The sequence below is a fragment of the Lactuca serriola genome, chromosome 1, assembly GCF_051521515.1.
Source record: "Lactuca serriola cultivar US96UC23 chromosome 1, Lser_US96UC23_V15, whole genome shotgun sequence".
NCBI classification, from domain to species: domain Eukaryota; kingdom Viridiplantae; phylum Streptophyta; class Magnoliopsida; order Asterales; family Asteraceae; genus Lactuca; species Lactuca serriola.
This window is the reverse complement of record NC_136408.1, coordinates 206,550,462-206,570,607: the sequence shown is the minus strand read 5'-3', so window position 1 is coordinate 206,570,607 and position 20,146 is coordinate 206,550,462. Positions and strand designations below refer to the sequence as shown.

Sequence of the window (20,146 nt, the reverse complement as noted above, 5' to 3'; positions counted from 1 at the left end):
AAGACGCGTAATCTCCTTTGTTTTTGTACGCGGGGCGTGGGATCCACGTGACCAATCGGCTCCGTTCCAACAATACGAAAACCATCAACCATGAACCGGAAGGCACCCGAGCATAGAAATAGCCGGAAAGAAAGGAAAAAAACCAAAAAACCGCACGCAAAATGTTAAAAAAAAAATGCAAACGGACAACGAAAAAGAGGGTGTAACACGAGCACTTCCCAGGGGGTCACCCATCCTTCTACTACTTTCGCCCAAGCACGCTTAACTGCGATGTTCTGATGGGATTCGGTGCATTAGTGCTGGTATGATCGCACACAAAATACTATCTATGTTTATTGCTTTTATGTGTTACAAAACGCAGAACCTTCTTTGTTTTGGTACGTGGGGCGTGGGACCCATGTGACCGATCGACTCAGTTCCAAAAATACGAAAACCATGAACCATGAACCGGAGGGCACCCGAGCATAGAAATAGCAAGAAAGAAAGGAAAAAAAACAAAAAACCGCACGTAAAATGTAAAGAAAAAAACGCAAACGGACAAACTAAAAAGGGGGGTGCAACACGAGCACTTCGCAGGGGGTCACCCATCCTTGTACTACTCTCGCCCAAGCACGCTTAACTGCGATGTTCTGATGGGAATCGTTGCGTTTGTGCTGGTATGAACGCACACGAAATACTATCTATGTTTATTGCTTTTATGTGTTACAAAACGCAGAACCTTCTTTGTTTTGGTACGCGGGGCGTGGGACCCATGTGACCGATCGACTCAGTTCCAAAAATACGGAAACCATAAACCATGAACCGGAGGGCACCCGAGCATAGAAGTAGGAAGAAAGAAAAGGAAAAAAAAACACAAAACCGCACGTAAAATGTAAAAAAAAAAAAAAAAACGCAAACGGACAAACTAAAAAGGGGGGTGCAACACGAGGACTTCCCAGGGGGTCACCAATCCTAGTACTACTGTCGCCCAAGCACGCTTAACTGCGGAGTTCTGATGGGATCCGGTGCATTAGTGCTGGTATGATAGCACACGAAATTGTATCCCTGTTTATTGTTTTTATGTGTTACAAGACGCAGAACCTACTTTGTTTTGGTATGCGGGGCGTGGGACCCATGTGACCGATCGGCTCCGTTCCAGAAATACGAAAACCATGAACCATGAACCGGAGGGCACCCGAGCATAGAAATAGCAAGAAAGAAAGGATAAAAAACCAAAAAACCGTACGTAAAATGTAAAAAAAAAAAATTGCAAACGGACAACGAAAAAGAGGGTGCAACACGAGCACATCCCAGGGGGTCACCCATCCTTGTACTACTCTCGCCCAATCACGCTTAACTGCGGAGTTCTGATGGGATTCGGTGCATTAGTGCTGGTATGATAGCACACGAAATACTATCCATGTTTATTGCTTTTATGTGTTACAAGACGCAGAGCCTACTTTGTTTTGGTACGCGGGGCGTGGGACCCAAGTGACCGATCGACTCCGTTCCAAAAATACGAAAACAATGAACCATGAACCGGAGGGAACCCGAGCATCGAAATAGCAAGAAAGAAAGGAAAAAAAAACCTAAAAACCGCACGTAAAATGGAAAAAAAACGCAAACGGACAACGAAAAAGGGGGTGCAACACGAGGACTTCCCAGGGGGTCACCCATCCTAGTACTACTCTCGCCCAAGCACGCTTAACTGCAGAGTTCTGATGGGATCCGGTGCATTAGTGCTGTTATGATCACACCCAAAATAATATCCATGTTTATTGCTTTTATGTGTTACAAGATGCAGAATCTCCTTTGTTTTTGTACGCGGGGCGTGGGATCCACGTGACCGATCGGCTCCGTTCCAAAAATACGAAAACCATCAACCATAAACCGGAAGGCACCCGAGCATAGAAATAGCTAGAAAGAAAGGAAAAAAACAAAAAAACAGCACGTAAAATGTAAAAAAAAAAATGCAAACGCACAACGAAAAAGAGGGTGCAACACGAGCACTTCCCAGGGTGTCACCCATCCTTGTACTACTCTTGCCCAAGCATGCATAACTGCGGAGTTCTGATGGGATTCGCTGCATTAGTGCTGGTATGATCGCACACGAAATACTATCCATGTTTATTGCTTTTATGTGTTACAAGACGCAGAACCTTCTTTGTTTTGGTACGCGGGGCGTGGGATCCACGTGACCGATCGGCTCCGTTCCAAAAATACGAAAACCATCAACCATAAACCAGAAGGCACCCGAGCATAGAAATAGCAAGAAAGAAAGGAAAAAAACCAAAAAACCGCACGTAAAATGTAAAAAGAAAACGCAAACGGACAATGAAAAATGGGGGTGCAACACGAGGATTTCCCAGGGGGTCACCAATCCTAGTACTACTCTCGCCCAAGCACGCTTAACTGCGGAGTTCTGATGGGATCCGGTGCATTAGTGCTGTTATGATCACACCCAAAATAATATCCATGTTTATAGCTTTTATGTGTTACAAGACGCGTAATCTCCTTTGTTTTTGTACGCGGGGCGTGGGATCCACGTGACCGATCGGCTCCGTTCCAAAAATACGAAAACCATCAACCATGAACCGGAAGGCACCCGAGCATAGAAATAGCCAGAAAGAAAGGAAAAAAACCAAAAAACCGCACGCAAAATGTTAAAAAAAAAATGCAAACGGACAACGAAAAAGAGGGTGCAACACGAGCACTACCCAGGGGGTCACCCATCCTTCTACTACTTTCGCCCAAGCACGCTTAACTGCGATGTTCTGATGGGATTCGGTGCATTAGTGCTGGTATGATCGCACACAAAATACTATCTATGTTTATTGCTTTTATGTGTTACAAAACGCAGAACCTTCTTTGTTTTGGTACGCGGGGCGTGGGACCCATGTGACCGATCGACTCAGTTCCAAAAATACGAAAACCATGAACCATGAACCGGAGGGCACCCGAGCATAGAAATAGCAAGAAAGAAAGGAAAAAAAAACAAAAAACCGCATGTAAAATGTAAAAAAAAAACGCAAACGGACAAACTAAAAAGGGGGGTGCAACACGAGCACTTCCCAGGGGGTCACCCATCCTTGTACTACTCTCGCCCAAGCACGCTTAACTGCGATGTTCTGATGGGATTCGTTGCGTTAGTGCTGGTATGAACGCACACGAAATACTATCTATGTTTATTGCTTTTATGTGTTACAAAACGCAGAACCTTCTTTGTTTTGGTACGCGGGGCGTGGGACCCATGTGACCGATCGACTCAGTTCCAAAAATACGAAAACCATAAACCAAGAACCGGAGGGCACCCGAGCATAGAAATAGGAAGAAAGAAAAGGAAAAAAAAACACAAAACCGCACGTAAAATGTAAAAAAAAAAAAAAAAAAAAAACACAAACGGACAAACTAAAAAGGGGGGTGCAACACGAGGACTTCCCAGGGGGTCACCAATCCTAGTACTACTGTCGCCCAAGCACGCTTAACTGCGGAGTTCTGATGGGATCCGGTGCATTAGTGCTGGTATGATAGCACACGAAATTGTATCCCTGTTTATTGTTTTTATGTGTTACAAGACGCATAACCTACTTTGTTTTGGTACGCGGGGCGTGGGACCCATGTGACCGATCGGCTCCGTTCCAGAAATACGAAAACCATGAACCATGAACCGGAGGGCACCCGAGCATAGAAATAGCAAGAAAGAAAGGATAAAAAACCAAAAAACCGTACGTAAAATGTAAAAAAAAAAATTGCAAACGGACAACGAAAAAGAGGGTGCAACACGAGCACATCCCAGGGGTCACCCATCCTTGTACTAATCTCGCCCAAGCACGCTTAACTGCGGAGTTCTGATGAGATTCGGTGCATTAGTGTTGGTATGATAGCACACGAAATACTATCCATGTTTATTGCTTTTATGTGTTACAAGACGCAGAGCCTACTTTGTTTTGGTACGCGGGGCGTGGGACCCAAGTGAACGATCGACTACGTTCCAAAAATACGAAAACCATGAACCATGAACCGGAGGGAACCCGAGCATCGAAATAGCAAGAAAGAAAGGAAAAAAACATAAAAACCGCACGTAAAATGGAAAAAAACGCAAACGGACAACGAAAAAGGGGGTGCAACACGAGAACTTCCCAGGGGGTCACCCATCCTAGTACTACTCTCGCCCAAGCACGCTTATCTGCAGAGTTCTGATGGGATCCGGTGCATTAGTGCTGTTATGATCACACCCAAAATAATATCCATGTTTATTGCTTTTATGTGTTACAAGATGCAGAATCTCCGTTGTTTTTGTACGCGGGGCTTGGGATCCACGTGACCGATCGGCTCCGTTCCAAAAATACGAAAACCATCAACCATAAACCGGAAGGCACCCGAGCATAGAAATAGCCAGAAAGAAAGGAAAAAAACAAAAAAACAGCACGTAAAATGTAAAAAAAAAAAATGCAAACGCACAACGAAAAAGAGGGTGCAACACGAGCACTTCCCAGGGTGTCACCCATCCTTGTACTACTCTTGCCCAAGCATGCATAACTGCGGAGTTCTGATGGGATTCGCTGCATTAGTGCTGGTATGATCGCACACGAAATACTATCCATGTTTATTGTTTTTATGTGTTACAAGACGCAGAACCTTCTTTGTTTTGGTACGCGGGGCGTGGGATCCACGTGACCGATCGGCTCCGTTCCAAAAATACGAAAACCATCAACCATAAACCAGAAGGTACCCGAGCATAGAAATAGCAAAAAAAGAAAGGATAAAAAACCAAAAAACGCACGTAAAATGTAAAAAAAATCCAAACGGACAACGAAAAAGAGGGTGCAACACGAGCACATCCCAGGGGGTCACCCATCCTTGTACTACTCTCGCCCAAGCATGCTTAACTGCGGAGTTCTGATGGGATTCGGTGCATTAGTGATGGTATGATAGCACACGAAATACTATCCATGTTTATTGCTTTTATGTGTTACAAGACGCAGAGCCTACTTTGTTTTGGTACGCGGGGCGTGGGACCCATGTGACCGATCGGCTCCGTTCCAAAAATACGAAAACCATCAACCATGAACCGGAGGGCACCCGAGCATAGAAATAGCAAGAAAGAAAGGAAAAAAACCAAAAAACCGCACGTAAAATGTAAAAAGAAAACGCAAACGGACAACGAAAAATGGGGGTGCAACACGAGGATTTCCCAGGGGGTCACCAATCCTAGTACTACTCTCGCCCAAGCACGCTTAACTGCGGAGTTCTGATGGGATCCGGTGCATTAGTGCTGTTATGATCACACCCAAAATAATATCCATGTTTATAGCTTTTATGTGTTACAAGACGCGTAATCTCCTTTGTTTTTGTACGCGGGGGGTGGGATCCACGTGACCGATCGGCTCCGTTCTAAAAATACGAAAACCATCAACCATGAACTGGAAGGCACCCGGGCATAGAAATAGCCAGAAAGAAAGGAAAAAAACCAAAAAACCGCACGCAAAATGTTAAAAAAAAAATGCAAACGGACAACGAAAAAGAGGGTGCAACACGAGCACTTCCCAGGGGGTCACCCATCCTTCTACTACTTTCGCCCAAGCACGCTTAACTGCGATGTTCTGATGGGATTCGGTGCATTAGTGCTGGTATGATCGCACACAAAATACTATCTATGTTTATTGCTTTTATGTGTTACAAAACGCAGAACCTTCTTTGTTTTGGTACGCGGGGCGTGGGACCCATGTGACCGATCGACTCAGTTCCAAAAATACGAAAACCATGAACCATGAACCGGAGGGCACCCGAGCATAGAAATAGCAAGAAAGAAAGGAAAAAAAAAACAAAAAACCGCACGTAAAATGTAAAAAAAAAACGCAAACGGACAAACTAAAAAGGGGGGTGCAACACGAGCACTTCCCAGGGGGGTCACCCATCCTTGTACTACTCTCGCCCAAGCACGCTTAACTGCGATGTTCTGATGGGATTCGGTGCATTAGTACTGGTATGATCGCACACAAAATACTATCTATGTTTATTGCTTTTATGTGTTACAAAACGCAGAACCTTCTTTGTTTTGGTACGCGGGGCGTGGGACCCATGTGACCGATCGACTCAGTTCCAAAAATACGAAAACCATAAACCATGAACCGGAGGGCACCCGAGCATAGAAATAGGAAGAAAGAAAAGGAAAAAAAAACACAAAACCGCACGTAAAATGTAAAAAAAAAAAAAAAAAAAACGCAAACGGACAAACTAAAAAGGGGGGTGCAACACGAGGACTTCCCAGGGGGTCACCAATCCTAGTACTACTGTCGCCCAAGCACGCTTAACTGCGGAGTTCTGATGGGATCCGGTGCATTAGTGCTGGTATGATAGCACACGAAATTGTATCCCTGTTTATTGTTTTTATGTGTTACAAGACGCAGAACCTACTTTGTTTTGGTACGCGGGGCGTGGGACCCATGTGACCGATCGGCTCCGTTCCAGAAATACGAAAACCATGAACCATGAACCGGAGGGCACCCGAGCATAGAAATAGCAAGAAAGAAAGGATAAAAAACCAAAAAACCGTACGTAAAATGTAAAAAAAAAATTGCAAACGGACAACGAAAAAGAGGGTGCAACACGAGCACATCCCAGGGGGTCACCCATCCTTGTACTACTCTCGCCCAAGCACGCTTAACTGCGGAGTTCTGATGGGATTCGCTGCATTAGTGCTGGTATGATAGCACACGAAATACTATCCATGTTTATTGCTTTTATGTGTTACAAGACGCAGAGCCTACTTTGTTTTGGTACGCGGGGCGTGGGACCCAAGTGAACGATCGACTACGTTCCAAAAATACGAAAACCATGAACCGGAGGGAACCCGAGCATCGAAATACCAAGAAAGAAAGGAAAAAAACATAAAAACCGCACGTAAAATGGAAAAAAAACGCAAACGGGCAACGAAAAAGGGGGTGCAACACGAGGACTTCCCAGGGGGTCACCCATCCTAGTACTACTCTCGCCCAAGCACGCTTAACTGCAGAGTTCTGATGGGATCCGGTGCATTAGTGCTGTTATGATCACACCCAAAATAATATCCATGTTTATTGCTTTTATGTGTTACAAGATGCAGAATCTCCTTTGTTTTTGTACGCGGGGCTTGGGATCCACGTGACCGATCGGCTCCGTTCCAAAAATACGAAAACCATCAACCATAAACCGGAAGGCACCCGAGCATAGAAATAGCCAGAAAGAAAGGAAAAAAACAAAAAAACAGCACGTAAAATGTAAAAAAAAAATGCAAACGCACAACGAAAAAGAGGGTGCAACACGAGCACTTCCCAGGGTGTCACCCATCCTTGTACTACTCTTGCCCAAGCATGCATAACTGCGGAGTTCTGATGGGATTCGCTGCATTAGTGCTGGTATGATCGCACACGAAATAATATCTATGTTTATTGCTTTTATGTGTTACAAGACGCAGAACCTTCTTTGTTTTGGTACGCGGGGCGTGGGATCCACTTGACCGATCGGCTCCGTTCCAAAAATACGAAAACCATCAACCATAAACCAGAAGGCACCCGAGCATAGAAATAGCAAGAAAGAAAGGATAAAACACCAAAAAACGCACGTAAAATGTAAAAAAAAATCCAAACGGACAACGAAAAAGAGGGTGCAACACGAGCACATCCCAGGGGGTCAGCCATCCTTGTACTACTCTCGCCCAAGCACGCTTAACTGCGGAGTTCTGATGGGATTCGGTGCATTAGTGATGGTATGATAGCACACAAAATACTATCCATGTTTATTGCTTTTATGTGTTAAAGGACGCAGAGCCTACTTTGTTTTGGTACGCGGGGCGTGGGACCCATGTGACCGATCGGCTCCGTTCCAAAAATACGAAAACCATCAACCATGAACCGGAGGGCACCCGAGCATAGAAATAGCAAGAAAGAAAGGAAAAAAACCAAAAAACCGCACGTAAAATGTAAAAAGAAAACGCAAACGGACAACGAAAAATGGGGGTGCAACACGAGGATTTCCCAGGGGGTCACCAATCCTAGTACTACTCTCGCCCAAGCACGCTTAACTGCGGAGTTCTGATGGGATCCGGTGCATTAGTGCTGTTATGATCACACCCAAAATAATATCCATGTTTATAGCTTTTATGTGTTACAAGACGCGTAATCTCCTTTGTTTTTGTACGCGGGGCGTGGGATCCATGTGACCGATCGGCTCCGTTCCAAAAATACGAAAACCATCAACCATGAACCGGAAGGCACCCGAGCATAGAAATAGCCAGAAAGAAAGGAAAAAAACCAAAAAACCGCACGCAAAATGTTAAAAAAAAATGCAAACGGACAACGAAAAAGAGGGTGCAACACGAGCACTTCCCAGGGGGTCACCCATCCTTCTACTACTTTCTCCCAAGCACGCTTAACTGCGATGTTCTAATGGGATTCGGTGCATTAGTGCTGGTATGATCGCACACAAAATACTATCTATGTTTATTGCTTTTATGTGTTACAAAACCCAGAACCTTCTTTGTTTTGGTACGCGGGGCGTGGGACCCATGTGACCGATCGACTCAGTTCCAAAAATACGAAAACCATGAACCATGAACCGGAGGGCACCCGAGCATAGAAATAGCAAGAAAGAAAGGAAAAAAAAAACAAAAAACCGCACGTAAAATGTAAAAAAAAAAAAACGCAAACGGACAAACTAAAAAGGGGGGTGCAACACGAGCACTTCCCAGGGGGGTCACCCATCCTTGTACTACTCTCGCCCAAGCACGCTTAACTGCGATGTTCTGATGGGATTCGTTGCGTTAGTGCTGGTATGAACACACACGAAATACTATCTATGTTTATTGCTTTTATGTGTTACAAAACGCAGAACCTTCTTTGTTTTGGTACGCGGGGCGTGGGACCCATGTGACCGATCGACTCAGTTCCAAAAATACGAAAACCATAAACCATGAACCGGAGGGCACCCGAGCATAGAAATAGGAAGAAAGAAAAGGAAAAAAAAACACAAAACCGCACGTAAAATGTAAAAAAAAAAAAAAAACGCAAACGGACAAACTAAAAAGGGGGGTGCAACACGAGGACTTCCCAGGGGGTCACCAATCCTAGTACTACTGTCGCCCAAGCACGCTTAACTGCGGAGTTCTGATGGGATCCGGTGCATTAGTGCTGGTATGATAGCACACGAAATTGTATCCCTGTTTATTGTTTTTATGTGTTACAAGACGCAGAACCTACTTTGTTTTGGTACGCGGGGCGTGGGACCCATGTGACCGATCGGCTCCGTTCCAGAAATACGAAAACCATGAACCATGAACCGGAGGGCACCCGAGCATAGAAATAGCAAGAAAGAAAGGATAAAAAACCAAAAAACCGTACGTAAAATGTAAAAAAAAAATTGCAAACGGACAACGAAAAAGAGGGTGCAACACGAGCACATCCCAGGGGGTCACCCATCCTTGTACTACTCTCGCCCAAGCACGCTTAACTGCGGAGTTCTGATGGGATTCGCTGCATTAGTGCTGGTATGATAGCACACGAAATACTATCCATGTTTATTGCTTTTATGTGTTACAAGACGCAGAGCCTACTTTGTTTTGGTACGCGGGGCGTGGGACCCAAGTGAACGATCGACTACGTTCCAAAAATACGAAAACCATGAACCGGAGGGAACCCGAGCATCGAAATAGCAAGAAAGAAAGGAAAAAAACATAAAAACCGCACGTAAAATGGAAAAAAAACGCAAACGGGCAACGAAAAAGGGGGTGCAACACGAGGACTTCCCAGGGGGTCACCCATCCTAGTACTACTCTCGCCCAAGCACGCTTAACTGCAGAGTTCTGATGGGATCCGGTGCATTAGTGCTGTTATGATCACACCCAAAATAATATCCATGTTTATTGCTTTTATGTGTTACAAGATGCAGAATCTCCTTTGTTTTTGTACGCGTGGCTTGGGATCCACGTGACCGATCGGCTCCGTTCCAAAAATACGAAAACCATCAACCATAAACCGGAAGGCACCCGAGCATAGAAATAGCCAGAAAGAAAGGAAAAAAACAAAAAAACAGCACGTAAAATGTAAAAAAAAAATGCAAACGCACAACAAAAAAGAGGGTGCAACACGAGCACCTCCCAGGGTGTCACCCATCCTTGTACTACTCTTGCCCAAGCATGCATAACTGCGGAGTTCTGATGGGATTCGCTGCATTAGTGCTGGTATGATCGCACACGAAATACTATCCATGTTTATTGCTTTTATGTGTTACAAGACGCAGAACCTTCTTTGTTTTGGTACGCGGGGCGTGGGATCCACGTGACCGATCGGCTCCGTTCCAAAAATACGAAAACCATCAACCATAAACCAGAAGGCACCCGAGCATAGAAATAGCAAGAAAGAAAGGATAAAACACCAAAAAACGCACGTAAAATGTAAAAAAAAAATCCAAACGGACAACGAAAAAGAGGGTGCAACACGAGCACATCCCAGGGGGTCACCCATCCTTGTACTACTCTCGCCCAAGCATGCTTAACTGCGGAGTTCTGATGGGATTCGGTGCATTAGTGATGGTATGATAGCACACGAAATACTATCCATGTTTATTGCTTTTATGTGTTACAAGACGCAGAGCCTACTTTGTTTTGGTACGCGGGGCGTGGGACCCATGTGACCGATCGGCTCCGTTCCAAAAATACGAAAACCATCAACCATGAACCGGAGGGCACCCGAGCATAGAAATAGCAAGAAAGAAAGGAAAAAAACCAAAAAACCGCACGTAAAATGTAAAAAGAAAACGCAAACGGACAACGAAAAATGGGGGTGCAACACGAGGATTTCCCAGGGGGTCACCAATCCTAGTACTACTCTCGCCCAAGCACGCTTAACTGCGGAGTTCTGATGGGATCCGGTGCATTAGTGCTGTTATGATCACACCGAAAATAATATCCATGTTTATAGCTTTTATGTGTTACAAGACGCATAATCTCCTTTGTTTTTGTACGCGGGGCGTGGGATCCACGTGACCGATCGGCTCCGTTTCAAAAATACGAAAACCATCAACCATGAACCGGAAGGCACCCGAGCATAGAAATAGCCAGAAAGAAAGGAAAAAAACCAAAAAACCGCACGCAAAATGTTAAAAAAAAATGCAAACGGACAACGAAAAAGAGGGTGCAACACGAGCACTTCCCAGGGGGTCACCCATCCTTGTACTACTTTCGCCCAAGCACGCTTGACTGCGATGTTCTGATGGGATTCGGTGCATTAGTGCTGGTATGATCGCACACAAAATACTATCTATGTTTATTGCTTTTATGTGTTACAAAACGCAGAACCTTCTTTGTTTTGATACGCGGGGCGTGGGACCCATGTGACCGATCGACTCAGTTCCAAAAATACGAAAACCATGAACCATGAACCGGAGGGCACCCGAGCATAGAAATAGCAAGAAAGAAAGGAAAAAAAAACAAAAAACCGCACGTAAAATGTAAAAAAAAAAACGCAAACGGACAAACTAAAAAGGGGGGTGCAACACGAGCACTTCCTAGGGGGTCACCCATCCTTGTACTACTCTCGCCCAAGCACGCTTAACTGCGATGTTCTGATGGGATTCGTTGCGTTAGTGCTGGTATGAACGCACACGAAATACTATCTATGTTTATTGCTTTTATGTGTTACAAAACGCAGAACCTTTTTTGTTTTGGTACGCGGGGCGTGGGACACATGTGACCGATCGACTCAGTTCCAAAAATACGAAAACCATAAACCATGAACCGGTGGGCACCCGAGCATAGAAATAGGAAGAAAGAAAAGGAAAAAAAAACACAAAACCGCACGTAAAATGTAAAAAAAAAAAAAAAAAACGCAAACGGACAAACTAAAAAGGGGGGTGCAACACGAGGACTTCCCAGGGGCTCACCAATCCTAGTACTACTGTCGCCCAAGCACGCTTAACTGCGGAGTTCTGATGGGATCCGGTGCATTAGTGCTGGTATGATAGCACACGAAATTGTATCCCTGTTTATTGTTTTTATGTGTTACAAGACGCAGAACCTACTTTGTTTTGGTACGCGGGGCGTGGGACCCATGTGACCGATCGGCTCCGTTCCAGAAATACGAAAACCATGAACCATGAACCGGAGGGCACCCGAGCATAGAAATAGCAAGAAAGAAAGGATAAAAAACCAAAAAACCGTACGTAAAATGTAAAAAAAAAATTGCAAACGGACAACGAAAAAGAGGGTGCAACACGAGCACATCCCAGGGGGTCACCCATCCTTGTACTACTCTCGCCCAAGCACGCTTAACTGCGGAGTTCTGATGGGATTCGCTGCATTAGTGCTGGTATGATAGCACACGAAATACTATCCATGTTTATTGCTTTTATGTGTTACAAGACGCAGAGCCTACTTTGTTTTGGTACGCGGGGCGTGGGACCCAAGTGAACGATCGACTACGTTCCAAAAATACGAAAACCATGAACCGGAGGGAACCCGAGCATCGAAATAGCAAGAAAGAAAGGAAAAAAACATAAAAACCGCACGTAAAATGGAAAAAAAACGCAAACGGGCAACGAAAAAGGGGGTGCAACACGAGGACTTCCCAGGGGGTCACCCATCCTAGTACTACTCTCGCCCAAGCACGCTTAACTGCAGAGTTCTGATGGGATCCGGTGCATTAGTGCTGTTATGATCACACCCAAAATAATATCCATGTTTATTGCTTTTATGTGTTACAAGATGCAGAATCTCCTTTGTTTTTGTACGCGTGGCTTGGGATCCACGTGACCGATCGGCTCCGTTCCAAAAATACGAAAACCATCAACCATAAACCGGAAGGCACCCGAGCATAGAAATAGCCAGAAAGAAAGGAAAAAAAACAAAAAAACAGCACGTAAAATGTAAAAAAAAAATGCAAACGCACAACGAAAAAGAGGGTGCAACACGAGCACCTCCCAGGGTGTCACCCATCCTTGTACTACTCTTGCCCAAGCATGCATAACTGCGGAGTTCTGATGGGATTCGCTGCATTAGTGCTGGTATGATCGCACACGAAATACTATCCATGTTTATTGCTTTTATGTGTTACAAGACGCAGAACCTTCTTTGTTTTGGTACGCGGGGCGTGGGATCCACGTGACCGATCGGCTCCGTTCCAAAAATACGAAAACCATCAACCATAAACCAGAAGGCACCCGAGCATAGAAATAGCAAGAAAGAAAGGATAAAACACCAAAAAACGCACGTAAAATGTAAAAAAAAATCCAATCGGACAACGAAAAAGAGGGTGCAACACGAGCACATCCCAGGGGGTCACCCATCCTTGTACTACTCTCGCCCAAGCATGCTTAACTGCGGAGTTCTGATGGGATTCGGTGCATTAGTGATGGTATGATAGCACACGAAATACTATCCATGTTTATTGCTTTTATGTGTTACAAGACGCAGAGCCTACTTTGTTTTGGTACGCGGGGCGTGGGACCCATGTGACCGATCGGCTCCGTTCCAAAAATACGAAAACCATCAACCATGAACCGGAGGGCACCCGAGCATAGAAATAGCAAGAAAGAAAGGAAAAAAACCAAAAAACCGCACGTAAAATGTAAAAAGAAAACGCAAACGGACAACGAAAAATGGGGGTGCAACACGAGGATTTCCCAGGGGGTCACCAATCCTAGTACTACTCTCGCCCAAGCACGCTTAACTGCGGAGTTCTGATGGGATCCGGTGCATTAGTGCTGTTATGATCACACCGAAAATAATATCCATGTTTATAGCTTTTATGTGTTACAAGACGCATAATCTCCTTTGTTTTTGTACGCGGGGCGTGGGATCCACGTGACCGATCGGCTCCGTTTCAAAAATACGAAAACCATCAACCATGAACCGGAAGGCACCCGAGCATAGAAATAGCCAGAAAGAAAGGAAAAAAACCAAAAAACCGCACGCAAAATGTTAAAAAAAAATGCAAACGGACAACGAAAAAGAGGGTGCAACACGAGCACTTCCCAGGGGGTCACCCATCCTTGTACTACTTTCGCCCAAGCACGCTTGACTGCGATGTTCTGATGGGATTCGGTGCATTAGTGCTGGTATGATCGCACACAAAATACTATCTATGTTTATTGCTTTTATGTGTTACAAAACGCAGAACCTTCTTTGTTTTGATACGCGGGGCGTGGGACCCATGTGACCGATCGACTCAGTTCCAAAAATACGAAAACCATGAACCATGAACCGGAGGGCACCCGAGCATAGAAATAGCAAGAAAGAAAGGAAAAAAAAACAAAAAACCGCACGTAAAATGTAAAAAAAAAACGCAAACGGACAAACTAAAAAGGGGGGTGCAACACGAGCACTTCCTAGGGGGTCACCCATCCTTGTACTACTCTCGCCCAAGCACGCTTAACTGCGATGTTCTGATGGGATTCGTTGCGTTAGTGCTGGTATGAACGCACACGAAATACTATCTATGTTTATTGCTTTTATGTGTTACAAAACGCAGAACCTTTTTTGTTTTGGTACGCGGGGCGTGGGACACATGTGACCGATCGACTCAGTTCCAAAAATACGAAAACCATAAACCATGAACCGGTGGGCACCCGAGCATAGAAATAGGAAGAAAGAAAAGGAAAAAAAAACACAAAACCGCACGTAAAATGTAAAAAAAAAAAAAAAAACGCAAACGGACAAACTAAAAAGGGGGGTGCAACACGAGGACTTCCCAGGGGCTCACCAATCCTAGTACTACTGTCGCCCAAGCACGCTTAACTGCGGAGTTCTGATGGGATCCGGTGCATTAGTGCTGGTATGATAGCACACGAAATTGTATCCCTGTTTATTGTTTTTATGTGTTACAAGACGCAGAACCTACTTTGTTTTGGTACGCGGGGCGTGGGACCCATGTGACCGATCGGCTCCGTTCCAGAAATACGAAAACCATGAACCATGAACCGGAGGGCACCCGAGCATAGAAATAGCAAGAAAGAAAGGATAAAAAACCAAAAAACCGTACGTAAAATGTAAAAAAAAAATTGCAAACGGACAACGAAAAAGAGGGTGCAACACGAGCACATCCCAGGGGGTCACCCATCCTTGTACTACTCTCGCCCAAGCACGCTTAACTGCGGAGTTCTGATGGGATTCGCTGCATTAGTGCTGGTATGATAGCACACGAAATACTATCCATGTTTATTGCTTTTATGTGTTACAAGACGCAGAGCCTACTTTGTTTTGGTACGCGGGGCGTGGGACCCAAGTGAACGATCGACTACGTTCCAAAAATACGAAAACCATGAACCGGAGGGAACCCGAGCATCGAAATAGCAAGAAAGAAAGGAAAAAAACATAAAAACCGCACGTAAAATGGAAAAAAAACGCAAACGGGCAACGAAAAAGGGGGTGCAACACGAGGACTTCCCAGGGGGTCACCCATCCTAGTACTACTCTCGCCCAAGCACGCTTAACTGCAGAGTTCTGATGGGATCCGGTGCATTAGTGCTGTTATGATCACACCCAAAATAATATCCATGTTTATTGCTTTTATGTGTTACAAGATGCAGAATCTCCTTTGTTTTTGTACGCGTGGCTTGGGATCCACGTGACCGATCGGCTCCGTTCCAAAAATACGAAAACCATCAACCATAAACCGGAAGGCACCCGAGCATAGAAATAGCCAGAAAGAAAGGAAAAAAACAAAAAAACAGCACGTAAAATGTAAAAAAAAAATGCAAACGCACAACGAAAAAGAGGGTGCAACACGAGCACCTCCCAGGGTGTCACCCATCCTTGTACTACTCTTGCCCAAGCATGCATAACTGCGGAGTTCTGATGGGATTCGCTGCATTAGTGCTGGTATGATCGCACACGAAATACTATCCATGTTTATTGCTTTTATGTGTTACAAGACGCAGAACCTTCTTTGTTTTGGTACGCGGGGCGTGGGATCCACGTGACCGATCGGCTCCGTTCCAAAAATACGAAAACCATCAACCATAAACCAGAAGGCACCCGAGCATAGAAATAGCAAGAAAGAAAGGATAAAACACCAAAAAACGCACGTAAAATGTAAAAAAAAATCCAAACGGACAACGAAAAAGAGGGTGCAACACGAGCACATCCCAGGGGGTCACCCATCCTTGTACTACTCTCGCCCAAGCATGCTTAACTGCGGAGTTCTGATGGGATTCGGTGCATTAGTGATGGTATGATAGCACACGAAATACTATCCATGTTTATTGCTTTTATGTGTTACAAGACGCAGAGCCTACTTTGTTTTGGTACGCGGGGCGTGGGACCCATGTGACCGATCGGCTCCGTTCCAAAAATACGAAAACCATCAACCATGAACCGGAGGGCACCCGAGCATAGAAATAGCAAGAAAGAAAGGAAAAAAACCAAAAAACCGCACGTAAAATGTAAAAAGAAAACGCAAACGGACAACGAAAAATGGGGGTGCAACACGAGGATTTCCCAGGGGGTCACCAATCCTAGTACTACTCTCGCCCAAGCACGCTTAACTGCGGAGTTCTGATGGGATCCGGTGCATTAGTGCTGTTATGATCACACCGAAAATAATATCCATGTTTATAGCTTTTATGTGTTACAAGACGCATAATCTCCTTTGTTTTTGTACGCGGGGCGTGGGATCCACGTGACCGATCGGCTCCGTTTCAAAAATACGAAAACCATCAACCATGAACCGGAAGGCACCCGAGCATAGAAATAGCCAGAAAGAAAGGAAAAAAACCAAAAAACCGCACGCAAAATGTTAAAAAAAAATGCAAACGGACAACGAAAAAGAGGGTGCAACACGAGCACTTCCCAGGGGGTCACCCATCCTTGTACTACTTTCGCCCAAGCACGCTTGACTGCGATGTTCTGATGGGATTCGGTGCATTAGTGCTGGTATGATCGCACACAAAATACTATCTATGTTTATTGCTTTTATGTGTTACAAAACGCAGAACCTTCTTTGTTTTGATACGCGGGGCGTGGGACCCATGTGACCGATCGACTCAGTTCCAAAAATACGAAAACCATGAACCATGAACCGGAGGGCACCCGAGCATAGAAATAGCAAGAAAGAAAGGAAAAAAAACAAAAAACCGCACGTAAAATGTAAAAAAAAAACGCAAACGGACAAACTAAAAAGGGGGGTGCAACACGAGCACTTCCTAGGGGGTCACCCATCCTTGTACTACTCTCGCCCAAGCACGCTTAACTGCGATGTTCTGATGGGATTCGTTGCGTTAGTGCTGGTATGAACGCACACGAAATACTATCTATGTTTATTGCTTTTATGTGTTACAAAACGCAGAACCTTTTTTGTTTTGGTACGCGGGGCGTGGGACACATGTGACCGATCGACTCAGTTCCAAAAATACGAAAACCATAAACCATGAACCGGTGGGCACCCGAGCATAGAAATAGGAAGAAAGAAAAGGAAAAAAAAACACAAAACCGCACGTAAAATGTAAAAAAAAAAAAAAAACGCAAACGGACAAACTAAAAAGGGGGGTGCAACACGAGGACTTCCCAGGGGCTCACCAATCCTAGTACTACTGTCGCCCAAGCACGCTTAACTGCGGAGTTCTGATGGGATCCGGTGCATTAGTGCTGGTATGATAGCACACGAAATTGTATCCCTGTTTGTTGTTTTTATGTGTTACAAGACGCAGAACCTACTTTGTTTTGGTACGCGGGGCGTGGGACCCATGTGACCGATCGGCTCCGTTCCAGAAATACGAAAACCATGAACCATGAACCGGAGGGCACCCGAGCATAGAAATAGCAAGAAAGAAAGGATAAAAAACCAAAAAACCGTACGTAAAATGTAAAAAAAAAATTGCAAACGGACAACGAAAAAGAGGGTGCAACACGAGCACATCCCAGGGGGTCACCCATCCTTGTACTAGTCTCGCCCAAGCACGCTTAACTGCGGAGTTCTGATGGGATTTGCTGCATTAGTGCTGGTATGATAGCACACGAAATACTATCCATGTTTATTGCTTTTATGTGTTACAAGACGCAGAGCCTACTTTGTTTTGGTACGCGGGGCGTGGGACCCAAGTGAACGATCGACTACGTTCCAAAAATACGAAAACCATGAACCATAAACCGGAGGGAACCCGAGCATCGAAATAGCAAGAAAGAAAGGAAAAAAACATAAAAACCGCACGTAAAATGGAAAAAAAACGCAAACGGACAACGAAAAAGGGGGTGCAACACGAGGACTTCCCAGGGGGTCACCCATCCTAGTACTACTCTCGCCCAAGCACGCTTAACTGCAGAGTTCTGATGGGATCCGGTGCATTAGTGCTGTTATGATCACACCCAAAATAATATCCATGTTTATTGCTTTTATGTGTTACAAGATGCAGAATCTCCTTTGTTTTTGTACGCGGGGCTTGGGATCCACGTGACCGATCGGCTCCGTTCCAAAAATACGAAAACCATCAACCATAAACCGGAAGGCACCCGAGCATAGAAATAGCCAGAAAGAAAGGAAAAAAACAAAAAAACAGCACGTAAAATGTAAAAAAAAAAAATGCAAACGCACAACGAAAAAGAGGGTGCTACACGAGCACTTCCCAGGGTGTCACCCATCCTTGTACTACTCTTGCCCAAGCATGCATAACTGCGGAGTTCTGATGGGATTCGCTGCATTAGTGCTGGTATGATCGCACACGAAATACTATCCATGTTTATTGCTTTTATGTGTTACAAGACGCAGAACCTTCTTTGTTTTGGTACGCGGGGCGTGGGATCCACGTGACCGATCGGCTCCGTTCCAAAAATACGAAAACCATCAACCATAAACCAGAAGGCACCCGAGCATAGAAATAGCAAGAAAGAAAGGATAAAAAACCAAAAAACGCACATAAAATGTAAAAAAAAATCCAAACGGACAACGAAAAAGAGGGTGCAACACGAGCACATCCCAGGGGGTCACCCATCCTTGTACTACTCTCGCCCAAGCACGCTTAACTGCAGAGTTCTGATGGGATTCGGTGCATTAGTGATGGTATGATAGCACACGAAATACTATCCATGTTTATTGCTTTTATGTGTTACAAGACGCAGAGCCTACTTTGTTTTGGTACGCGGGGTGTGGGACCCATGTGACCGATCGGCTCCGTTCCAAAAATACGAAAACCATCAACCATGAACCGGAGGGCACCCGAGCATAGAAATAGTAAGAAAGAAAGGAAAAAAAACCAAAAAACTGCACGTAAAATGTAAAAAGAAAACGCAAACGGACAACGAAAAATGGGGGTGCAACACGAGGATTTCCCAGGGGGTCACCAATCCTAGTACTACTCTCGCCCAAGCACGCTTAACTGTGGAGTTCTGATGGGATCCGGTGCATTAGTGCTGTTATGATCACACCGAAAATAATATCCATGTTTATAGCTTTTATGTGTTACAAGACGCATAATCTCCTTTGTTTTTGTACGCGGGGCGTGGGATCCACGTGACCGATCGGCTCCGTTCCAAAAATACGAAAACCATCAACCATGAACCGGAAGGCACCCGAGCATAGAAATAGCCAGAAAGAAAGGAAAAAAACCAAAAAACCGCACGCAAAATGTTAAAAAAAAATGCAAACGGACAACGAAAAAGAGGGTGCAACACGAGCACTTCCCAGGGGGTCACCCATCCTTGTACTACTCTCGCCCAAGCACGCTTAACTGCGGAGTTCTGATGGGATTCGCTGCATTAGTGCTGGTATGATAGCACACGAAATACTATCCATGTTTATTGCTTTTATGTGTTACAAGACGCAGAGCCTACTTTGTTTTGGTACGCGGGGAGTGGTACCCAAGTGAACGATCGACTCCGTTCCAAAAATACGAAAACCATGAACCATGAACCGGAGGGAACCCGAGCATCGAAATAGCAAGAAAGAAAGGAAAAAAAAACCTAAAAACCGCACGTAAAATGGAAAAAAAAAAACGCAAACGGACAACGAAAAAGGGGGTGCAACACGAGGACTTCCCAGGGGGTCACCCATCCTAGTACTACTCTCGCCCAAGCACGCTTAACTGCAGAGTTCTAATGGGATCCGGTGCATTAGTGCTTTTATGATCACACCCAAAATAATATCCATGTTTATTGCTTTTATGTGTTACAAGATGCAGAATCTCCTTTGTTTTTGTACGCGGGGCG

The 20,146-nt window shown here is 44.9% G+C and overlaps 39 non-coding genes and 18 pseudogenes across 39 annotated transcripts; all 57 read right to left on the bottom strand.

Moving 5' to 3' along the window:
- Nucleotides 1-197: 197 nt before the first annotated feature.
- On the bottom strand, nt 198-316 carry LOC145079496 (5S ribosomal RNA). The gene has a single exon (XR_013695007.1). It is a non-coding gene; the product is annotated as a 5S ribosomal RNA (ribosomal RNA).
- Nucleotides 317-551: 235 nt separating this feature from the next.
- On the bottom strand, nt 552-670 carry LOC145078616 (5S ribosomal RNA). Its single transcript, XR_013694156.1, has one exon. It is a non-coding gene; the product is annotated as a 5S ribosomal RNA (ribosomal RNA).
- A 243-nt stretch (nt 671-913) lies between these two features.
- Nucleotides 914-1,032, bottom strand: LOC145076978 (5S ribosomal RNA). The gene has a single exon (XR_013692898.1). It is a non-coding gene; the product is annotated as a 5S ribosomal RNA (ribosomal RNA).
- Nucleotides 1,033-1,268: 236 nt separating this feature from the next.
- Nucleotides 1,269-1,387, bottom strand: LOC145079573 (5S ribosomal RNA; annotated as a pseudogene).
- A 232-nt stretch (nt 1,388-1,619) lies between these two features.
- Nucleotides 1,620-1,738, bottom strand: LOC145085406 (5S ribosomal RNA). The gene has a single exon (XR_013699805.1). It is a non-coding gene; the product is annotated as a 5S ribosomal RNA (ribosomal RNA).
- Nucleotides 1,739-1,971: 233 nt separating this feature from the next.
- On the bottom strand, nt 1,972-2,090 carry LOC145080415 (5S ribosomal RNA; annotated as a pseudogene).
- Nucleotides 2,091-2,323: 233 nt separating this feature from the next.
- Nucleotides 2,324-2,442, bottom strand: LOC145073324 (5S ribosomal RNA). Its single transcript, XR_013691320.1, has one exon. It is a non-coding gene; the product is annotated as a 5S ribosomal RNA (ribosomal RNA).
- Nucleotides 2,443-2,675: 233 nt separating this feature from the next.
- LOC145079542 (5S ribosomal RNA) lies at nt 2,676-2,794 on the bottom strand. Its single transcript, XR_013695052.1, has one exon. It is a non-coding gene; the product is annotated as a 5S ribosomal RNA (ribosomal RNA).
- A 235-nt stretch (nt 2,795-3,029) lies between these two features.
- Nucleotides 3,030-3,148, bottom strand: LOC145078995 (5S ribosomal RNA). The gene has a single exon (XR_013694524.1). It is a non-coding gene; the product is annotated as a 5S ribosomal RNA (ribosomal RNA).
- Nucleotides 3,149-3,396: 248 nt separating this feature from the next.
- LOC145076970 (5S ribosomal RNA) lies at nt 3,397-3,515 on the bottom strand. Its single transcript, XR_013692896.1, has one exon. It is a non-coding gene; the product is annotated as a 5S ribosomal RNA (ribosomal RNA).
- Nucleotides 3,516-3,750: 235 nt separating this feature from the next.
- Nucleotides 3,751-3,868, bottom strand: LOC145080349 (5S ribosomal RNA; annotated as a pseudogene).
- Nucleotides 3,869-4,097: 229 nt separating this feature from the next.
- Nucleotides 4,098-4,216, bottom strand: LOC145085713 (5S ribosomal RNA). The gene has a single exon (XR_013700104.1). It is a non-coding gene; the product is annotated as a 5S ribosomal RNA (ribosomal RNA).
- A 234-nt stretch (nt 4,217-4,450) lies between these two features.
- LOC145080414 (5S ribosomal RNA) lies at nt 4,451-4,569 on the bottom strand (annotated as a pseudogene).
- Nucleotides 4,570-4,800: 231 nt separating this feature from the next.
- On the bottom strand, nt 4,801-4,919 carry LOC145080107 (5S ribosomal RNA; annotated as a pseudogene).
- A 233-nt stretch (nt 4,920-5,152) lies between these two features.
- Nucleotides 5,153-5,271, bottom strand: LOC145073317 (5S ribosomal RNA). The gene has a single exon (XR_013691319.1). It is a non-coding gene; the product is annotated as a 5S ribosomal RNA (ribosomal RNA).
- A 233-nt stretch (nt 5,272-5,504) lies between these two features.
- On the bottom strand, nt 5,505-5,623 carry LOC145079067 (5S ribosomal RNA). Its single transcript, XR_013694592.1, has one exon. It is a non-coding gene; the product is annotated as a 5S ribosomal RNA (ribosomal RNA).
- A 236-nt stretch (nt 5,624-5,859) lies between these two features.
- On the bottom strand, nt 5,860-5,979 carry LOC145079013 (5S ribosomal RNA). The gene has a single exon (XR_013694541.1). It is a non-coding gene; the product is annotated as a 5S ribosomal RNA (ribosomal RNA).
- Nucleotides 5,980-6,225: 246 nt separating this feature from the next.
- LOC145076962 (5S ribosomal RNA) lies at nt 6,226-6,344 on the bottom strand. Its single transcript, XR_013692891.1, has one exon. It is a non-coding gene; the product is annotated as a 5S ribosomal RNA (ribosomal RNA).
- Nucleotides 6,345-6,578: 234 nt separating this feature from the next.
- Nucleotides 6,579-6,697, bottom strand: LOC145079470 (5S ribosomal RNA). The gene has a single exon (XR_013694983.1). It is a non-coding gene; the product is annotated as a 5S ribosomal RNA (ribosomal RNA).
- Nucleotides 6,698-6,920: 223 nt separating this feature from the next.
- On the bottom strand, nt 6,921-7,039 carry LOC145085405 (5S ribosomal RNA). Its single transcript, XR_013699804.1, has one exon. It is a non-coding gene; the product is annotated as a 5S ribosomal RNA (ribosomal RNA).
- Nucleotides 7,040-7,271: 232 nt separating this feature from the next.
- On the bottom strand, nt 7,272-7,390 carry LOC145080412 (5S ribosomal RNA; annotated as a pseudogene).
- Nucleotides 7,391-7,621: 231 nt separating this feature from the next.
- On the bottom strand, nt 7,622-7,740 carry LOC145080128 (5S ribosomal RNA; annotated as a pseudogene).
- A 233-nt stretch (nt 7,741-7,973) lies between these two features.
- On the bottom strand, nt 7,974-8,092 carry LOC145073312 (5S ribosomal RNA). Its single transcript, XR_013691318.1, has one exon. It is a non-coding gene; the product is annotated as a 5S ribosomal RNA (ribosomal RNA).
- Nucleotides 8,093-8,324: 232 nt separating this feature from the next.
- Nucleotides 8,325-8,443, bottom strand: LOC145080026 (5S ribosomal RNA; annotated as a pseudogene).
- Nucleotides 8,444-8,682: 239 nt separating this feature from the next.
- LOC145079959 (5S ribosomal RNA) lies at nt 8,683-8,802 on the bottom strand (annotated as a pseudogene).
- A 242-nt stretch (nt 8,803-9,044) lies between these two features.
- LOC145076954 (5S ribosomal RNA) lies at nt 9,045-9,163 on the bottom strand. The gene has a single exon (XR_013692888.1). It is a non-coding gene; the product is annotated as a 5S ribosomal RNA (ribosomal RNA).
- A 234-nt stretch (nt 9,164-9,397) lies between these two features.
- On the bottom strand, nt 9,398-9,516 carry LOC145079469 (5S ribosomal RNA). The gene has a single exon (XR_013694982.1). It is a non-coding gene; the product is annotated as a 5S ribosomal RNA (ribosomal RNA).
- Nucleotides 9,517-9,739: 223 nt separating this feature from the next.
- Nucleotides 9,740-9,858, bottom strand: LOC145085403 (5S ribosomal RNA). The gene has a single exon (XR_013699802.1). It is a non-coding gene; the product is annotated as a 5S ribosomal RNA (ribosomal RNA).
- Nucleotides 9,859-10,090: 232 nt separating this feature from the next.
- LOC145080450 (5S ribosomal RNA) lies at nt 10,091-10,209 on the bottom strand (annotated as a pseudogene).
- Nucleotides 10,210-10,441: 232 nt separating this feature from the next.
- Nucleotides 10,442-10,560, bottom strand: LOC145080106 (5S ribosomal RNA; annotated as a pseudogene).
- Nucleotides 10,561-10,793: 233 nt separating this feature from the next.
- On the bottom strand, nt 10,794-10,912 carry LOC145076689 (5S ribosomal RNA). The gene has a single exon (XR_013692757.1). It is a non-coding gene; the product is annotated as a 5S ribosomal RNA (ribosomal RNA).
- A 232-nt stretch (nt 10,913-11,144) lies between these two features.
- On the bottom strand, nt 11,145-11,263 carry LOC145078967 (5S ribosomal RNA). Its single transcript, XR_013694497.1, has one exon. It is a non-coding gene; the product is annotated as a 5S ribosomal RNA (ribosomal RNA).
- A 236-nt stretch (nt 11,264-11,499) lies between these two features.
- LOC145079307 (5S ribosomal RNA) lies at nt 11,500-11,618 on the bottom strand. Its single transcript, XR_013694829.1, has one exon. It is a non-coding gene; the product is annotated as a 5S ribosomal RNA (ribosomal RNA).
- A 244-nt stretch (nt 11,619-11,862) lies between these two features.
- Nucleotides 11,863-11,981, bottom strand: LOC145079153 (5S ribosomal RNA). Its single transcript, XR_013694675.1, has one exon. It is a non-coding gene; the product is annotated as a 5S ribosomal RNA (ribosomal RNA).
- Nucleotides 11,982-12,215: 234 nt separating this feature from the next.
- On the bottom strand, nt 12,216-12,334 carry LOC145079468 (5S ribosomal RNA). The gene has a single exon (XR_013694981.1). It is a non-coding gene; the product is annotated as a 5S ribosomal RNA (ribosomal RNA).
- A 223-nt stretch (nt 12,335-12,557) lies between these two features.
- On the bottom strand, nt 12,558-12,676 carry LOC145085402 (5S ribosomal RNA). The gene has a single exon (XR_013699801.1). It is a non-coding gene; the product is annotated as a 5S ribosomal RNA (ribosomal RNA).
- Nucleotides 12,677-12,909: 233 nt separating this feature from the next.
- Nucleotides 12,910-13,028, bottom strand: LOC145080448 (5S ribosomal RNA; annotated as a pseudogene).
- Nucleotides 13,029-13,259: 231 nt separating this feature from the next.
- Nucleotides 13,260-13,378, bottom strand: LOC145080105 (5S ribosomal RNA; annotated as a pseudogene).
- Nucleotides 13,379-13,611: 233 nt separating this feature from the next.
- Nucleotides 13,612-13,730, bottom strand: LOC145076681 (5S ribosomal RNA). The gene has a single exon (XR_013692754.1). It is a non-coding gene; the product is annotated as a 5S ribosomal RNA (ribosomal RNA).
- Nucleotides 13,731-13,962: 232 nt separating this feature from the next.
- LOC145078966 (5S ribosomal RNA) lies at nt 13,963-14,081 on the bottom strand. Its single transcript, XR_013694496.1, has one exon. It is a non-coding gene; the product is annotated as a 5S ribosomal RNA (ribosomal RNA).
- A 235-nt stretch (nt 14,082-14,316) lies between these two features.
- Nucleotides 14,317-14,435, bottom strand: LOC145079305 (5S ribosomal RNA). The gene has a single exon (XR_013694827.1). It is a non-coding gene; the product is annotated as a 5S ribosomal RNA (ribosomal RNA).
- Nucleotides 14,436-14,678: 243 nt separating this feature from the next.
- On the bottom strand, nt 14,679-14,797 carry LOC145079152 (5S ribosomal RNA). Its single transcript, XR_013694674.1, has one exon. It is a non-coding gene; the product is annotated as a 5S ribosomal RNA (ribosomal RNA).
- Nucleotides 14,798-15,031: 234 nt separating this feature from the next.
- On the bottom strand, nt 15,032-15,150 carry LOC145079467 (5S ribosomal RNA). The gene has a single exon (XR_013694980.1). It is a non-coding gene; the product is annotated as a 5S ribosomal RNA (ribosomal RNA).
- Nucleotides 15,151-15,373: 223 nt separating this feature from the next.
- Nucleotides 15,374-15,492, bottom strand: LOC145085401 (5S ribosomal RNA). The gene has a single exon (XR_013699800.1). It is a non-coding gene; the product is annotated as a 5S ribosomal RNA (ribosomal RNA).
- Nucleotides 15,493-15,724: 232 nt separating this feature from the next.
- Nucleotides 15,725-15,843, bottom strand: LOC145080447 (5S ribosomal RNA; annotated as a pseudogene).
- Nucleotides 15,844-16,074: 231 nt separating this feature from the next.
- On the bottom strand, nt 16,075-16,193 carry LOC145080104 (5S ribosomal RNA; annotated as a pseudogene).
- A 233-nt stretch (nt 16,194-16,426) lies between these two features.
- LOC145076674 (5S ribosomal RNA) lies at nt 16,427-16,545 on the bottom strand. The gene has a single exon (XR_013692753.1). It is a non-coding gene; the product is annotated as a 5S ribosomal RNA (ribosomal RNA).
- A 232-nt stretch (nt 16,546-16,777) lies between these two features.
- Nucleotides 16,778-16,896, bottom strand: LOC145078964 (5S ribosomal RNA). Its single transcript, XR_013694494.1, has one exon. It is a non-coding gene; the product is annotated as a 5S ribosomal RNA (ribosomal RNA).
- A 234-nt stretch (nt 16,897-17,130) lies between these two features.
- Nucleotides 17,131-17,249, bottom strand: LOC145079304 (5S ribosomal RNA). Its single transcript, XR_013694826.1, has one exon. It is a non-coding gene; the product is annotated as a 5S ribosomal RNA (ribosomal RNA).
- A 242-nt stretch (nt 17,250-17,491) lies between these two features.
- On the bottom strand, nt 17,492-17,610 carry LOC145079151 (5S ribosomal RNA). Its single transcript, XR_013694673.1, has one exon. It is a non-coding gene; the product is annotated as a 5S ribosomal RNA (ribosomal RNA).
- A 234-nt stretch (nt 17,611-17,844) lies between these two features.
- On the bottom strand, nt 17,845-17,963 carry LOC145080132 (5S ribosomal RNA; annotated as a pseudogene).
- Nucleotides 17,964-18,193: 230 nt separating this feature from the next.
- LOC145085400 (5S ribosomal RNA) lies at nt 18,194-18,312 on the bottom strand. The gene has a single exon (XR_013699799.1). It is a non-coding gene; the product is annotated as a 5S ribosomal RNA (ribosomal RNA).
- Nucleotides 18,313-18,546: 234 nt separating this feature from the next.
- LOC145080482 (5S ribosomal RNA) lies at nt 18,547-18,665 on the bottom strand (annotated as a pseudogene).
- Nucleotides 18,666-18,896: 231 nt separating this feature from the next.
- Nucleotides 18,897-19,015, bottom strand: LOC145080040 (5S ribosomal RNA; annotated as a pseudogene).
- A 234-nt stretch (nt 19,016-19,249) lies between these two features.
- Nucleotides 19,250-19,368, bottom strand: LOC145078723 (5S ribosomal RNA). Its single transcript, XR_013694257.1, has one exon. It is a non-coding gene; the product is annotated as a 5S ribosomal RNA (ribosomal RNA).
- A 232-nt stretch (nt 19,369-19,600) lies between these two features.
- On the bottom strand, nt 19,601-19,719 carry LOC145078856 (5S ribosomal RNA). The gene has a single exon (XR_013694386.1). It is a non-coding gene; the product is annotated as a 5S ribosomal RNA (ribosomal RNA).
- A 235-nt stretch (nt 19,720-19,954) lies between these two features.
- On the bottom strand, nt 19,955-20,073 carry LOC145075832 (5S ribosomal RNA). The gene has a single exon (XR_013692528.1). It is a non-coding gene; the product is annotated as a 5S ribosomal RNA (ribosomal RNA).
- Between the last annotated feature and the right edge of the window lie 73 nt (nt 20,074-20,146).